Here is an 18729-nt window from a genome sequence, read left to right on the forward strand (position 1 = left end):
CAGAGGTATTTATAGAACACTCCTACAATTGATTTGCATACTTCGTTGATTGTGTAGAATCTACTTCACTTCACTTATTAATATTTGTTACATGACTGTGTTATGATTTTATTTGAGCACAAGCACGTGTGTGTTCACATGGTAGTTCTCCGTTGACTTCTCTCCTTACCCTTTTGTACGTGTTCCACTATTTGTTTTCTCCTTCTAGATGGCAGTAGGGTATTCCATCATTTCACAAATAAATGCATTCAATAAGACTTTCATAGTTCTATCCAAAAGAAAATGCATGGATTTCCAATTGTCAACTTCTGATATGGGAATAAATATACGCATCTTAGATGTAGTTGTGTTCTTTCATAGTTCAAATGTTGAATAGCTACCCAGATGGACACATTCTCTAGTCGGGGTCTTTGGAATTTCTCTCAATTTCCTACGCTCATATTTTGTATGTTTTTCTAATTTGAATTATAATGTTGAGTATTACTTTTTGAGGAAGTACATCCATGACACAGGTAATGGTGTGTGCATTTATTAAATTAGCATAATGAATGCAAAAATTTCTTGTTCTGAATTTTGAAGGCCTTCCATTTAAATATCTATATGATATGTTTTGAAAATAAAACAGGGTGGCATCATGATTATTTCCTCATCTCAAAATCCATTGCTAACAAAGTTCACGATGTCAATGGTAGTGATCATTACCCTATTGGTCTTATTGTCATGTTTTAGTTCTAAAATTATGTATTAGCTGCTAGCAAATGTTGCTAGAAATTGTAATATATGGGATAGCCTATATATACTACAAGCACAAGTTTTTACCTTTTTGTCTGGTTTTCTTAACTTAGAAAAACCTGCAACCCTTGTACATACTAAATCTGTGATTTTTATAGGCTAACAGAAGTTTGAACAGGGAATCTACTTTTGTTATATCAATGAAAATAACATATTTGATTATGCAACAAAATATAGAATATTCAGTAGTCTAGGACTCTTACATGTGCTAATCTTTGAATGACTCAAGAAAAAAATTGTTGTGTTCCAAATATTCTAATTGAGGTAATTTTGTAAAACATCAGAGGCAGTTACATTTTTGTTCTTGCCTGTGCCCAAGTGGTGTTCTTCCAAGTGATAACTTTTGAATTTCTTTTTAATCTATTGTTTTATCCTTTGGGATGTATCTTGTAATAACATCAAATTTTTCTTAACTCTTCTTTTATTTTAACTTTAACGTATCTCCCATGGAAGTTGCAGACATTGAAGACATTAGAAGGAACTGAGCTTCTTTTATTTTAAGTGTGAGTAGAAACTTGGCTACAATTCAATAGTGTATGTACATTAATGTAATATTTGGATTTAATATATACTGTCATGTATAAATGATGTATTAAATATCATTAGACAATTTAATGTTTGAAATGAATTCTATTTTGTTAGTTCCATTGAATTTATTCATTTGAAGCTATATTCATTATAGATTGATTGGATGAGATGATAATACAGGAATATGATTATAATTTCATTGGATGTCAATTGTAATAATCAATTTTTTATTAAAAAAAACATATATTATGACGTACTAAACAATGTACGTCATAATACATTGATTATGAATTCAACATATTATGATTGGTAAAAATATCTACGTCATAATACATCACATATTATAACGTATCAACACATTTACGTCATAATATCTTTCGTCATATTATAACGAACAAATGAAAATTTTTCATAATAAACTGCGCATATTATGATTGATTTCAGAAACTACGTCATAATATATTCAAGCTATTATAACATAAATTTCTGCTACGTCATAAAGTGTGCAAACTTACTATAACGTTCAAAACTATGTCTCTAGTAACTACGTCATAATATATCATTTTTGTACGTCATAAAATGTCATTTTCCACTAGTGTTTATAAGTCAATTTTTAGTTGCACAAATTTCCAACTTCGAGATATGAATATTAATTCTAAAAAATGGGTTAGAGTTGCTTCATTGTTAAAAAAGGTGAACTTTGGTAATATTTTTCATAGAAATTAGAAAAAAAAGAAAAGGATAATAATAACATAAAACATAATTAAAATTGAAATAAATTACTATAAATGCTTAATTGAATTTTAATTTCGGTTGAGAGAAAGAAAAAGTTAAAAATAATTTAAATGTAAATAAACAATAGAAAATGTTGCATAAGGTGAGAACCTAGAGAAAGATTTAAGAGTAATGGTGGTTTTAAAAGAATAGAAAAATATATTATTTTATTAACCAAATTTTCATATTATAAATAATTTTCTAATAAAAAAAGTTCATTTTTATAAAACCACCATTTTTTTTGTCCTATTCAATTTTGGCATATAGTTAGGAGAGCTTTGCGCACTAGGCGAGTAGACTCTTGTTGAGCCATCATGAAATTCAAGTTTGAGTGTCAGGAGATGAGGCCTCATTGGGCGAGTGTACTCTTGTTGGGTGAATAAACCTATATTTTTGTTGTAGTGTTCATCTCACTAGGTGAGACTTTTACTCGTTTAGTGAGGATCCCTCCATGGAAACTTGTTGAGTGAGCATCTGATATCATTAAGTGAGTATGTGAGTATTGGACATTAATTTTCTATAGTTCAAAGTGTGATGATAATATGACAATTTGGTTTGATTGAAAATAGAATGGATTTATGATAGTGAGAGTGGTTTAATAGAATGGTAAGGTGAAGAATGTGTTTGATATTGTAAGTCTTTTGGGATTTGGCTTCTTAGGAAGAAGTGAAAATCCTTGCCAATTGATTATACAATATAAATTTCATATAGTATGACTTGGTGTACATTATGACACAAGTACAATTTAATTATAAGTAATTTCTTTTCTAAACTTATTTCTCCTTTTATTAACTTTTAGATTTTCATAAGAAAACAAAATGAAGAACATAGTAGGAAAACCAACTTAATATCTAATCAAAATTAAAATAATTAATTACACTAGGAGTGTCTAAACCTATATAAAAAAAATATTATTTACAAAGATAATTAACTACCTTTTAAGTGCAATGAAAATATGTTCTTAAGAACTTTCATTTAGTCTTGTTTTGATACCAAAAAAGTCAAGTTTACATAATTCGAAATTACATCCAAATTCACCTTTATATGATAAAAAAAAGTCTAAAAAATTGAATTTAATACATATAAATGATAAGTAAATGTAGTAAGGTAAAATTGAAAGAGATTTTAGTGCAAATTTGTGCATATGCTAAACTTTGTACGAGCAACAATTTATGTTACTTATTTATTAAACATATACATTATTGTTAGTGATTACGAAGGTACGAGATTAACAATGTCATAATGTGTGTGTACCTTTGTATTTCACACTTGATAACCTGATAACTTACTCTCTACGTAGTTTTACTATAGTCATATATCTCTACGTGCAATTCTTCTTTAAAAGTTCTTTGAAAAGATTACAAAAAGTTTAATCACTCTTGGGTTACAACGAGTATAATCACTCATGGTATCAAATAGTCCAACTGAATATATCGGTTAACTCTCCTGAGTTAAACAAACAAGTATTTTAAATCACTCTTAATTATACAAAAATAACAAAGTGTTTATATGAAATCAAGTACAGATTAAAACTCTCTTAGAGAAGATATTTGATCAATGCAAAATGTATGACAAACTTATTACAAAGATTTTCCTTTTTCAAAGAGCTTAGACGATGCAAATGAAAGAAAGTTTTGAATACGTAAGAGTATATGTAAATTCTTGTAATAATTCTTGACATCTTCTCTTCATGTAGTCTTCTTTATATAGAAATCTTCAAAAAGGATATAGTACTCAAAGACATTGACTTTAATGTAGGTGTATAGCCTTTTGTGAGAAGTCAGATGCAATGTTGCTTTTGTAGAAGCAATTGTGTTGCTTGTACGGATTAAGCAAACAAAAAGACATTGAGGAAACATTCCTAGAATGTCTTCTTATCTCTTAACATTCTTTTGAACCAATGTAGAAATTTAGAATATAGCTTTGTCCTTTATGATCTGCACAGATAAAGAGAAACAACAGACAAAGCAGTATTATTCGTACATTGCGTTTAGACTTTAGACGTTCTTTAGCGTTTAGCATGGTATGTGTACTAGCGTTTATATGAAGTCGGTTTAGAGTAACATATATAATTTAGGATTTGTTTACACATATATTGTGCTTAATGGTTATCCTAGATAGTTCTTTTATATACGCTATTTTGTTTAGACGCTTTTGTTAAACTTCAAAATAAAGGTTCTTAGACGATCTTCTCTTAAAAATCTTTCCTTTTTTTTTTTGTTTAACAAATACTTATGCAAAAATAAAATAGGTTTCAGAGATGGAAGATAAATATTCATTAGAACATCATAGAAATTTTATCATGCTAGTCATTTAGAACATTAGAGTATAGAAGAATTGATCAAAGTAACTTTAGATGGATTGATCAGAACAACTTTATCATACTAGTCGTTTATCTATCTATGTAGATATCAGTGTATATAAAAATAACCGTAATAGAGCATATCAAATTAGTATCAAAGCAAGTCATATAAGTATTAGAGAGAGAAAATAACCAATTATCAAATAAAAGACAAAGAATAACTAGCATAAGAAATTTTTTTATTTTCATAAAAGGAATGTACATGATTTGCATGATTCAAAAAAATTTCTCCCTCTATTTTCAAAATTATTTCCTCTCCCTAGATGAGAGATATCTAACCCTAAACACAAAAAGGTTCAGCATAATTTCCTCCCCCTTATTTGATATATATCAAAAGGGTTTGAAAGTAGACATCACTACACAAGTGGTGGTGGTGGTAGGTCATTAGGTTTGGGTTCTAGAATTTGGCTGACTAAGGCATTGAGGATATTGATAATGGTTCACATCCTATTGTTACTCATTTGCTTGCATCATTGCAACAAAATTTTCTTCTTGTCGCGTATTATTTTCAAAAATGAGTAACGATAATTGATCAAGAATGGAGGATGTGGATATGATGTTTGAGAGGACAAAGGTGTTTTCTAGAGGGAGCATGGCAAGTGGTTGTGTTTGTTGGGTGGTAGAGGTCGTTTTGGGGATGTCTGGTTGAGGTGTGGGGATATCGGGTTGAGGTAAAGGGGGTTGGAGGTTTGTTTGATGATGTAGCCAGAGTGCCATCAATTGACACAAGTACTTCCTCTTGGTCAAAGAGATCTTCAATGAGAACATAGGTCAGTGGACAAGCACAACTGTTTTGATGAATTGCTTCATCTAAGGCATGAGCAACAAATTTTAGAACCAAGAGATGGGAAACTTTTGGAGATCGATCTTCAAAGCAACAAGATTTAGGAAGAATTATGTTTGTTTGCAGAGCAACAATACTAGGAAGCATCAGGAGAAGTCGTCTACCAATAACATTGGGTTCCATGACAAAAGTGTCGTTGGAGTCATCAAATTGATAAGTTGAACATGGCTCTAAGATGTTGGAACTTGGTGGAGTTTCTCCTTCTCCAAACTCATCAAGTGAATGCTGGTTGGAATTAGCATAAGGTGTTATGAGTCCTTCATTCAAAGTCTTTATAGGGTTGGCCAATGTTGGATGTGTGCTTGATGTGTGCTTGATGTGTGCCTTTTATCATCTCAATCTTCGGGTTCTTCAGTGGCCTCAAGTCTATTGGAGGTAAATGTAGTGCGATCTAGTCAGGCACAATGAAGAAATCCAATATCCTTTTCGAACCATAGCAATTTCGATGAAGCAACGTAAAAAAAGATTATATAGAACTCTAGGAGTGGATAAGTAAACGGTTTGAATGTTTTCTTTTTGTGGTGTGTGAAGTGGAAAGAGTGTATATCTATCTAGAGTGACTTTGGAGATATGCTTTGTTTAGGAGGTGACGTTTAACTGTTTGATGTAGGAAATGGTATTTTGGTAGGTGAGGGTTGAGAAGGAATGGTTTGACAAGGCATTGTGTTTTGACAAGGCTTTCTTGGAGTTTTATATATCGTTTTATGAATTGGTCACATTTGATGAGAGTTAGATTTCTTAATAAGAGTTTTCACAAAGTCGTTTTATAAAAATCTTCTTCTATTAGGTGTGAGATTAAGAATTTATGTGATATTATTCAATATAATTATTGTGGGATTACTGGTAGGATTGTATGTAAACATTTGGAATCTTTAACTTCTGAATAAAACCTTTTTCCAAGCTTCTACAAGTTCCTACTTATGTTCATTATATTTTAAATTCTAAGTTTGTTGATGCTTGGAATGATATTATTTGTTCTATTCATCCTTCTTTTCTTCATATCATGACTTTCTAACATATCCATAATATAGTAATGTGATGTTCAAGACCATGCTACTTGAACTATGGATGATTATAATATGAAATCAACCTAAGATTATCTTCGGGACGAAATAAAGTTTCATTCTTAGGTTAAGTTAATTTGGTCTTCTAATATACCTCCTACCAATACTTTGGTTCTTTCAAAACTTATTTTTCATAAGATTAATTTTGATAATTATATCTTGTCTTGTCGCATAGTTCTCAATCCTTATAACCTTTGTAGAGTTGGTAAAAAACTAAAGATAACTTCTTTTTTGTTGTGCTTATGCTAATAGGTCTTGACTTGGAATTTTTTAGGTTTCTTCTTTATTTATCATTATAATGATGGTATAATTGCCTTTATATATACTTTTAGGAGTCATATAGTTAAGAATATTGTACTTGTAACTATTGAATTACTTGTAAATCTAAGAATCATTAGATATTCAAGTAATTTATTCCTTTCCATTTTGTTTTACATTTGATTGTATAACATATTCAAGAGATACGTAATTATTCCAGTAAAGGTATATAATTGTTAAGTTCTATAAAACTTATTGACATAGATAAAACTTATTGACGGATTTATGAAATTCCTTGATAATTACCAACAAAATATACATAATCGTTAAGTTCATATTATTGACAGGTGTTTGGCTGTAGGTAATGATGTAGATAGGTTTAGGAGACATTATCGACAATTTTCTTTTTCATTTATAAATGTGTTATACACAACCAATTCAAAATTCTTTTCGTTGCACCCAAATGAAACTTGTCAATGTAATATATATAATCAGATAAAAGATACGTTATAAATTATTGAACTAATAGTATTATATAACAAAAACTTATATATAATGAAAAACTCATATAATGAAAACTCCTAACAATGAAAAGTATTATATAATAGAAACTCCTAATAATGAAAACTCCTAATAATGAAAGGATCGAACATCTTACCATCTTAAACCTAACAAGGATGACATTTCAAGTTCATAGTGTTTGTACTTGATTAAATGTTTTCCCTTATTTTCTAAATAAATGCAATAGTTTGGCTCTTGTTGAGCTCAAATAAGCTTAATATCACCTTCTTCCAATAGAGCTTGAGAAGAGTAAATTATAGTTTAAATTTTTTAATCTTTAATAGAATACCAACTACCAAAAGACGATGTAAACCTCTTTGTCCATAAAGATCTCTTTGTGGTGCCTTCAACATTTTCTTTCGAGCATGTGTTGTGTGCACTTTAAACTCAAATTGCACAAGTTCTCATTGGACAATGAGCGTTCAAAATGTAAGTTCAATGAGAAATTATGCAACTTTAGTTCAAAATGTACATAGCAGATGCTCAGATACCAATGTTTGGAGGCATTACAAATATACCTTTAATGGACAATGAGATTGATGTCGTCATTTGATAAATATACTAAAAATTAAAATATTTAAATTATAAGTTACTCTTTTCGACTTTATTGGAAGAATGTGATATTGAGTTGATTGAAGCTCAACAATAGCCAAAATATTGTATTTATTTGAAAAAGAGGGGACAACATTTAATCAAGTACACATTGTGAACTTGAGATGTCCTTTTTATTTAGTTTAATATGTTAAGATACGCAATCCTTTCATGATGTCACACAAAGAGACTACTAGGCGTTCATGAAATATTATAACTACTAATTCAAGGAGAGTAACCTACCAATCCTAATCTCAAGCACTCATCACATGAAAGATGGACATTCTACCAATCTTACTTTCCTCAATCTTGACTCCTAAGAACTCAAATTTTGAATTCTTAGAATGATGACCATGCAAAGAGACACATGTATTATGTTGAGATTGTTGATAGGAGAGCACTAGTTTAGCTGAACCTACAATCTTAGAGCTTCTGGTTTTTTATGATGACAACATAATTAATAACACATGTATTTTTATGTGTTACATGTTCTATTGCTTACATGCTATATGTTTTAATCAATGTCTAAATCTGTTTAAAGCATTGAGAACATGATTGTGTTGATACATTGCATTTCACTATGCTATATAATTGATTTTATTGGTGAATGCATGTCTGATGTTTTATAGAAGGAAAACCACAAGCACTTAAGTTGAACTTTTAATTGCAAACAACAGTTTTAAGTCGACTTTATTATGGGGTGAGTCGATTAAAACTCGTGGTTTTGCACAAACCATTTTCAAAGTGTGCTGTGAGGATTTTCAAAGTGAAAGTTTTTCAAAACTTTGTTTAACTGTGTTGAATAGTCGATTACATGCAACCTGCATTCGACTAAGTCTGTTACAGTTTTGAAATTTTGTTAATGCTTGAATTAAATGTTACAACAACTATATTTTTAAATATGTTGACCAAGCATTAAATGACATTCGACTGCATTAATTGTACATTCAATTAACTGCATTGATTGCTGCTAATTGATATAACATAATTGTTATATTCGACTGCATTAGTAGCTTAGTCGATTAAAATGCGTCAGAATTGTGAAAATCTATAAATTGACGCGAACTTGATTCTTGTAAGAACTTTCGTGAATCTAACATTTTTGTGATATCTTTTGCAGAAAGTGCATACTTATAGAAAGAGAGAAAGAGCTCCAAGAAACAAGAAGTGAACGTGGTGATCATCTCCTTGTGGATTCTTGAAGAGAAAGTTAATTGCACTTACAAAGGTTGATCAAATCTGCACATTGGGTGTAACTGAGAGATCAGAGGCTACAATCTTGTGAAGATTGGATTGAGGTTCCCTGTTGTGATTACAGGAAAAAGAGTGTGATGCGTTCTTGACTTTGAGGGTGGCTCAAAGGGTGTAGACTGCAGGAGAGGAGATACTTGCTGTTAGTCTGTTTGTATATGCCTATATTTTGATTAGAGAGTTAGAGAGATGTTTTATATTTTTGACGTGAGGTCGCTATAAAAACCTTGTTGTGAAAACCTTGATCATTATAGTGCATTGGCTTTCTGTGGTTGGAAGGACACTGGATGTATGCACTAGTAAAAAATAGGCTTTTTAACTCACCTAATAGGCTTCGGTTAAAGAAAAACCGAAACATATACGAAAGCGGTGGCAATCTTGTATTTTAGACGAACTTATATGCCCAGGTTTGTGAAGAACCGAAGCATGTAGTGCATATTACCTCGGTTCAAAGCATAACAGATGCCTAATACTATGTAATAAAAGTCACCTAATCTTCTGCAAAACTGCATTTTGGCCTCACACATAATCTAGTGCTTAGAACTGGTGTTGAAATAGGTTTATGCCTCAGTTAATGCAGGATCGAGGCCTAAGATTCTCTCAAAACCTACCTTTTTTACCTGACCTGCACTGTACCCTACTGCTCATTTCTACTGCTGCTCATTTCTCCTATTGCTCAAACCCTACTGCTCACTTCTTCACCCAGTTCCTCCCACAACTAAACCACACCACTACCAACCCCAAATCTGGTGGCGGAACTTGGAGAGGCAGACCGCGTAGTCGGCGGCGACGGAGGAAGAGCGGCGTGTGAAGAACGGAGGAGGGACGAACAACGCGATAGAGGAGGAGGGGAAGCGGCGGAGGCAGCGTCGATTGAGGTGGCGGAGGACGAAGCGAACGGCGCGGGAACGAACGACGCGGGGACGAACGGCGCGACAGAGGAGGAGGAGAAGCGGCGGAGGAGGAAGCGAACGACGCGGGGACGAATGGAGCGACAAAGGAGGAGGAGAAGCGGCGAAGGCAGCATCGATTGAGGTGGCGGAGGAAGAAGCGAACAACGCGGGGACGAACGACGCGACAGAGGAGGAGGAGAAGCGACAGAGGCAGCGTCGATTGAGGTGGCGGAGGAGGAAGCGAACGACGCGGGGATGAACGACGCGACAGAGGAGGAGGAGAAGCGGCGGAGGCAGCGTAAATTGAGGTGGCGGAGGAGGAAGCGAATGGCGCGGGGACGAACGGAGCGATAGAGGAGGAGGAGAAGCGGTGAAGGCAACGTTGATTGAGTTGGCAGAGGAGGAAGCGAACGGTGTGGGGACAAACGGCGCGACAGAGGAGGAGGAGAAGCGACGGAGGCAGCGTCAATTGAGGTGGCAGGGGAGGAAGCGAACGGTGCGGGGATGAAGGACGCGGGGACGAACGGTGGGGGGACGGGGGCCTTGTGGCAGTTTTTTTCTTGTTTCAGAGTTTGGGTTTGTTTGTTCTTTGAGTGAAGAAGGTACTTCACTAATGGTGGGATTTTTGGGTTTGAGGAATTTCGATGATGCTGAAACGTGAAACGTGGTTTCTGTGTGCAGGTAACGCTCTTTTGAAGTTCAGGCAGAGAATAGTGGGTGACCCTTTTGGTGCTTTGTCAAATTGGGTGGATGATGATTCATCTTTTGACCCTTGTAATTAGTTTGGAGTTGAGTGCTGAGATGGGAGAGTTGTGGCCTTGTACGTGCTGAATTTTTTAACCTTTTTTCTCAGAAACTGCTTATTTGTAAACCAGTGATGTTTTGAACAATAGTTTCCTCTGTTTTGAAATTTAACTTGAGTGATTTTGTGCTCAAGAATTTGAAGGATCTCTGCTTGTGAAACTTATCCACATAAATTCCAGAGATTCAATATGACTGGTTAAAGAAGAAGAAAAAAAAATAAAAAAAAATGACCCTACTGCCTCGGTTCAGGCGAGGCAGTAGAGGAGGACAAACGACTCTGGTTCATCAGGAACCGAGGTATAATCTTACCATTTTATGCTTCGGTTCTGAACCGAGGCATAAGGTCTACCACTTTTTACCTCGCCTGAATATGTCTCGGTTCAGGAACCGGTGCCTATCAACGAAAATAACCGTTGTCGTTTCCCCTGACTGCACTAGTGATGTTTGGCCGAACTAGTATAAAAACTCAGCGTTTTATGCTTCTATCACTGCACTTTATTCAGTCGACTTCTTACTGTACTCAATCGATTATATTTTCGCTGCATAAACATATCTTTTTCCTTGCGTTCAAGAAAGTTTTTAAAGGCATCTACTTTGCGAAAAAAATTTAAAGAAAACATTATTTTTATATTTCACCAACTCACCCCCCTCTTGGTGTGAGAATTTAAGTCATTCTATTTTCAACATATTCAACTATAAGTTCAATACAATTTTATTTTCAAATCAACAAAAGCACAAACTCAAGACCTATTGGAACCTAAACAACTAGAAATATGCGTTTTGGAGTTTTGTTAAAGATCTAATATCAACATAAGAACTTAACCAAAATAAACACATTCAAATTCAGTTTTCATATTTTTAACATAGACAAAGTGTAACACAAAATTTAGACTATAACCTGCAATATAATTCATAGATATAACATTGAATCAAGTTTTCTTTTTTGTCATTCTAATGATGGTATAACTGAGTTTATATTTACTCTTAGTAATCCTATTGTTAAGAATATTAGACTTGCAATTATTAGTTACATTTTGTAGATTATTTGTATGGTTAAAAACCATTAGGTATTCAAGTTATTGATTTCTTTTCATTTTCCTTTAGATTTGACTATATAGCATATTCAAGAGATACGTAATTGTTCTACTATAAAAGTATAAAATTATATTGTTAACATGTTTACTTTAAAACAAATTAACATTTAGACTAGAACAAATGTGCATCAAAGAGGTTAATTGGTTTATGCTTTATACATGATGGGTTAAGGTTAATTCAGTCATGTCGACACCCAGAATATCTTCAGGGTTAGCATATGAGAATATATTGATGATTTTTAGGAATTCATAATTCATTATATGCTAAATTGGATATAGCAAATTTTGAAATAGAGATTACTAGACAAAAGATTCGATGGATTGCTAAATTATTGGAATTTTGGTGTGTCACCCTCCCGAAATTGATAAAATTTCATTGTCATGCCCAATATGATTTAATTAATTAATAATAAAAAATGCTTCATAGCATTAAAAAAACTTATTATAAATTTATGCTTTTTCCGAGCTGAATTCATTGCATGCTGGTATTTCTATATATAGCAAATCTCACACAGAATATATGGTGGTGGCCTGGTAGGTTGGTTTCTGAATATTATACTTTATTTGATGTATGGTGAAGCATCACACCACCCTATACTTTACTTTCCCCTAACATTTTTGTTGTTGAAATAACTAGTTTAACAAAATGTTATACATTAGTTAAGTTGGATTTATTTTAATATAACCCTGGGATTTGAAAACAATTGCATGAAATATAAAAATGGTGGCTGCAGGGTGCTGATCAATCTCTTAGAAACTTCTTTGAAACATCCATATGTTGTAATTAAGGGCCAAAGATACTTTTGTTTTAGGATATAATTAATAGATATATGTGTATATGCAAAAGAAATAGAATGCACTTTCTCTGCATATGAAATTTGAAAATGGGATTGGCCACGCTGAAAGAAAGGAATCTTTGTTAGAGTGTTTGGATTCGCTTTTGATAGGACCAAGGAGGTCTTACCAAGAAGGAATAAAGCACATTCAAAACCACCAAAGACATAAAAAATCTCACTCACTCTCCCACGGTTGGTCGTTCCCTGAGTCACTCTACCTTATATATTAAGTATAATATATATATTTGTTTGTTTGTTGAACAGTGATGTCCAGTGAGTTCTTGACTGTTGAGGGTGGACTTGTTGCAAAGCAATGAATATAACGGGATTAGAACTTGGACAGGTTGATTCAGAAAATTTCGACTTTGAAATTCGGGTATTATTCCCTGTCAATTTTCAATATTCTAATGTTTTCAAATTCTGTGAAGTGACTGAATGAAAGTATAAAATCTAGTACCAAATCAAAGACTACTGCAGAATGACCAAAATACATTTTCTACGATCTGTATTTTCTTAAGAAAACTATTTTTTGATAGAAAATGTTGAATTCAAATTAAATGATTTAATGTATAATTAGTATTTATAAAAAAAAATGTATTCAATGATTTTATTTACAAATTAAAAAACAGTATGAATCTTATACAACATCAATTCAGTCTTTTCCTATTTAAGAAGATATAATATAATTTCTTAATTTATTATTTGAGAACTAAATATTGGAAGAGAATAAGTTTAGAGTCTCGAATAAAATATTTACAAAATAGGGGAATTAAAATACATGACCGTTTTAAATTTGGAAAATAAATGTGGTGTAAAAATAAATTAAAATAAAAAAAGTTGAATAAAATTTAGAAAGAATTATAGGGCTCCATTGGAAGCTATGAATCCAAGATGATTGTACTGTGTGTTCCTATGTATGCAATATATTTGAGGCAAGTTGATGATATATGATACCCACATGCACAAGTTTGGGTATCTAGATATATGGTGCATCTTTCTCTTTCGTTTTCTCTAAATATGTATTGCAGCTTTCACTTTTGTAACGTCCTTGTTATAAATATTACTACTCTCTCTCTCTCTAGTGATCTTCACCAACACATGGTGGCAAAAGAAGGAAAGGCAGAGATTCCTAGCTGTTCTGAGAGTCCTCACGTTCCCCCACATGTTCTCAATCATAAACATGAACCCAAAAATTATGATTCCCTTCCCCTTATTATCATTACTTAATTAATTCTATTTCTTACACCAAACAACATGCCTCTACTTCGATGGACCCATAGCTATAACATATGCTACACCCTTCTTATACTTATGCCCACTTTCCTTACCCTTATACAACTTCTTATATTGCTTTCCTACACCAACCACAAACAATCGTATAAGAGAAAATCAATTCAAAACTTCAACCTAATTATTATTCCGAATAAAATCAATTCACATTAATTAAAGATAAAACATATTTACAGTATCGATTGACTTCTTACATCAATTAAAGATAAATCAGATTTACATTATATAATTATAAATTTTATTTTATGAGTTAATTTTATAAACATAAACTATGTTTAAAATTTGAAGAAAAAGAAGAAAATAATTATGGAAATTTATTAGGCATAAGCTAGTGACATTATTTTATGATTAAGTGCATCCCGTTGCATGTTGATGGAAATGGTCCATAGGTACTGCATGATAGAGAAACAGGATGCATAGACTAAAAAGGGGGAGAAATTATTGACCAAAGAGATTCTTTGTCACATTTCTCCTTTTTATGTGAGCATATGTATGACATCCAATGAAGCATCTAACGGCCTCATTTCAATATTCCTTCTTCAGAACTGAAAGAAAAAAAGAAGAAGAATAAAACATTACGTGCTGAAAGTTGTATATAATGAGAAAATGTTTTTCTAATTAATCATTGAATAATTCATTCTACAAGGATGGATGATTAATTATTAGGTTAACTTTGGTACGAGTGCTTTACTTAAAACTAATGAAACACACAAAAATGCACGTGTGTGAATGTAGAAAAGTAAGAATTACGGTTATTTAAAATGGGTTCTTAATAAAGTCATTTATTCCCTGTATAAGCATATGATTGATATCGGAATTGATTAAACAAATTTGAAAATGATATACGGAATTAACTGTTTTTTTGGCTTCAAATCTAATCAACATAAAAACATGTTAAAAAATTCTGCATTATCTAACTGTGCGCACTAGTGAACTCGCTTTAAAGGGTCAAAATGTAAGTGGCTGTAATTCGTGGTTACTAGATAGGGAAGAACACAAAAAGAACAACAAACAAGAGGAAAAACATTATTAAAAAAAATAAATAGCAAAAGCCATTAAAATAAACGTTTGATTTTGGGTAAATGAAAACATGTAGTCAAGTCAGACAGAATGGTTATGGTCGAAAAGAGAGATTGGATACATGTAACCAAATGAAAATGTTCCATAATGGATTCAGATTAATGTGTTGACCACTTTAAAAACCATAAGAAAATAGGGTTGGTTTGTAAGAAGAGATGGCAATTTGCATGCATACGTGTGAGTCTACTTTTGCAAAGTGCGGTGTCGTGTTCCTCATGCAAAACAAAACAAGTACACAGCACTCAATTATTTTGGTCCTTTTCAATAGAATAAACCACTGAACATTATTTTGTTGTGGCTCTGTCAGTCTTTCAATTATGGATGACCTAAGACTCGTAATGGGAAATACCAGAGTCTGTGTTTGATGTGATTTTCGGGGTTTATATTTTGTTTCATTTTCCATGCTTTTGCATGGAATAATAATATAAGGAAATGGATGCTTGCGTGAGCAACCACTTCATCTCAGTATTATCCAATGGAATATTTATCCCTTCCGTACGTTAAGAATAGACTGCAATAACGAATTATAATATATCAATCACTCATTCACTCACTCACTCACTCATAGTCAAACCTACACATACATGCAACACGAACAAAAGAATATAGCAAATATTTTTAAATACAGATACAAAAGTGTTTTATAATCTATAAACGCAAGATGTAATATACAATTTAAGGAATAACTAAAGAGATCAACTTTTTACTGTTTATTCCATTTTAAACATTTCAAATTTCAATATCACTTCACTATATTTTTTGTTGGAATATTTTATTATTGTGAGACAATAATCTATAAAACAAACATATTCCAAAGGACAGTTTTATTTAGCAGAATTGTGAAATACTGAACATAAGTTGTGGGTCTTCGTTGAACATATACGTAAAAGAAAAAAGTTTCTTAAATTTTAAATATTTTAAGATGAAGCATTTGAATGTAAAATAATACCCATCATTAAGAATAATTATTAACGTAGGAGGATGTTAAAAATAGTAGGAAGAACATTGATATTGATGTAAAATTTAAAACAAGAGTAAACTCTTTTTGTCATTTATTTCGTTGTCTCTCTCTTAGTGGATAACAATGGTACACATGTAGTGTTGAGAGATATTTTTTGAGGGATAGATATTTATGTTTGTAAAGTAATTGTAGTTGTTTCCGTGTGGCTTGTGACAAACAAAAAATCAGAGAAGCATGGAAATGCTTTAGCAATAGCATGTCTATAGGTTTGCGGAGACTCCACCAAGCTTGGGTGGACCCTTTCATATATTCCTCAGCTGATTCTGGTCGTGCATGGATATAGATAAACTACAGTTTATTGTATTCAGACCACAGTTCTCGTTGTACTCTAATCATTAATTGCTTACAAAAGAAGTAATAGTTTGTTTTTTGGAAGGCATAGCAATAGATTGTTGAAAAAGAAATCCCTCCATTAATTTTATTTCACACATATGAAACTTTTCAAGAGTCATATTTTAAACCAAACCACCTAAGACAGGGTGGAAAGTGTTTTTGGATGGATAGTTAGTCTTAGTCTCCAACTCATACGAATACAATATAATTTTTGTGTATGAAAAGTTTTCATCACAAATTTAAGCTTAATGGTAGTACAAAAATGATACTTGTAATTAGGAATGTTTTTGTTCAAAAAAAAGTGTGCTAATATGAAAGGGTCTTACTCTCAAGGAAGAAATTGTTGAGAATTCAAGTCTAAGTCTAAATTCATATTGGGTATAAATAAGAAAGTTGAGCACTATATATAATGAACACCCATTCATTCATTATCTTAAAGTTTTGGATTAAAAATGATATCATTTTTTTATGTAGATGAAACTCAGGTCCTATGGTTTTCTGTCTACCCAATGAACCCTTCTAAAGACCCATCATTTAGCTTTTGGAAAACCTAATTCAACCCGAATTAAGTATAATACTTGATAAAGTGAATAATTGAGACTTTTAGAAGGGTATAACTCAATTTTTAAAGAAGTTCACATAGTCTCTAATAAGAATGACAACAAGTTGGATACAAATAGTGTCTACCCGCTACCTAATCCGCAACAGAAAATTTATCCTCTTACTTGTAGGATATTCGTTTAAAAAATACTATAAGATATCTATACCCATGAATATTTTTAAAAAAATTATAGATTTTTAAAATAAAATCTAAATAAATTATAAAAAAATATAAAATATAAATTAAATTAAAATTAAAATTTATTTTATTTTTAATTAATTTTAACCTAATAAAATATAAATAAAATTTTATTTTTAATTCAATTCAACATAATAAAATATAAATTAAATTTTAATTTTAATATTTTACTAAGGATGAAGGTTGTGTAGTGTAGTATGGTACTTACACTATGACCTATTTATAATTAAATATTAAATTATTTATTATCGATTACCTACAAGTATTCATTTAAAATATTCATTTATTACTCCTAATATATTTTATTTGTGAATACCCACTATCATGGATAATTTTGCATAGATTAAAAAAAGGTTTATTTTCTCATCATCAAATATGATGATCATTTATTATCCCTTATTGTGTTAATCTTGTTTTTAAAAGGTTTATTATTGTCTTTCTTAAATGAAAAGGTTAAATTGCTACAGAATTTAGAAGAGTAATAATTTAGTGGTATGTCTTTAACAATCATAAAATTTTAGTAATTATTATAAATGAGTAAATAATATATTTACTATATATTAAATATTGATATTTTTTATTTTTAATATAATAAATAAAATAATTTTAATATAAAAGTTTAATTTTGTTAATTTTATTTAAATATTATTGATAGGTAAGCTAATTGAGCATGTGTTTGAATTTTAGTAATTGCCATGTGTGTAAAAGAAGAATTAAAGTTAATATACAATTAACTTGAAAGAAACACTAGTACAGTTTGGGAAAATGACAGCGGTTATTTTTGGTTATACGCAGCGGTTTCTGAACCGAGGTATATTCAGGCGAGGCAAAAAGTCTAACACTTATGGCCTCGGTTGAGAACCGAGGCATAAAAGGAGAGGATTTGGCCTCGGTTCAACCTTAACCGAGGCAGTATAATTTTTGATTTTTTTAATTTTTTTTCGTAGGACTTTATGCCTCGATTGTAGCTGGACCCGAGGCAGTATGTCCCACTTTACTCCCTCGGTTGTGGCTGGAACCAAGGCAGTAGGCTTTATTTTAACTTTTTTTTTCTCATCCGCAAGACTTTCTGCTTCGGTTGTGACCATAACCGAGGCCATAAGGGGTCTTTCTACTTTGGTTTTGACGTGAGCCGAGGCATATATCCTTTTTTTTTAAATGAGGTTTGTTTCTGCAACATTCCCAACCACAGAAACAGACCTGCATATATTTTTATAGCCAGAACAGTTCAGAATAATGCAGAAACGTATATTTTAAATGAAAATTATATTAAAACATAAATATATTGAATGGAATCATAAATCAACTTCTTAGAAGCATAAATCAATCCAATGTAATCATAAATCAAGTTTCAAGCATAAATCAATGCAATGTACAAAGTTAAACTTATAATAATGTAGAAAAGCATAAAACAACTTAGAAACATAAACTTAGAACTTACTATATCCTAATATCTACTACATACTATTATATAAATGAATTACATATTTAGCAAGTGTTTTCCTCACAAGTTGAATTGACTTCTCTGGAATTGGAGCAGACCTATTAAATCTC

This window comes from Vigna umbellata, chromosome 5 (assembly GCF_029865625.1).
Source record: "Vigna umbellata cultivar VRB3 chromosome 5, Vumbellata_1.0, whole genome shotgun sequence".
NCBI lineage: Eukaryota > Viridiplantae > Streptophyta > Magnoliopsida > Fabales > Fabaceae > Vigna > Vigna umbellata.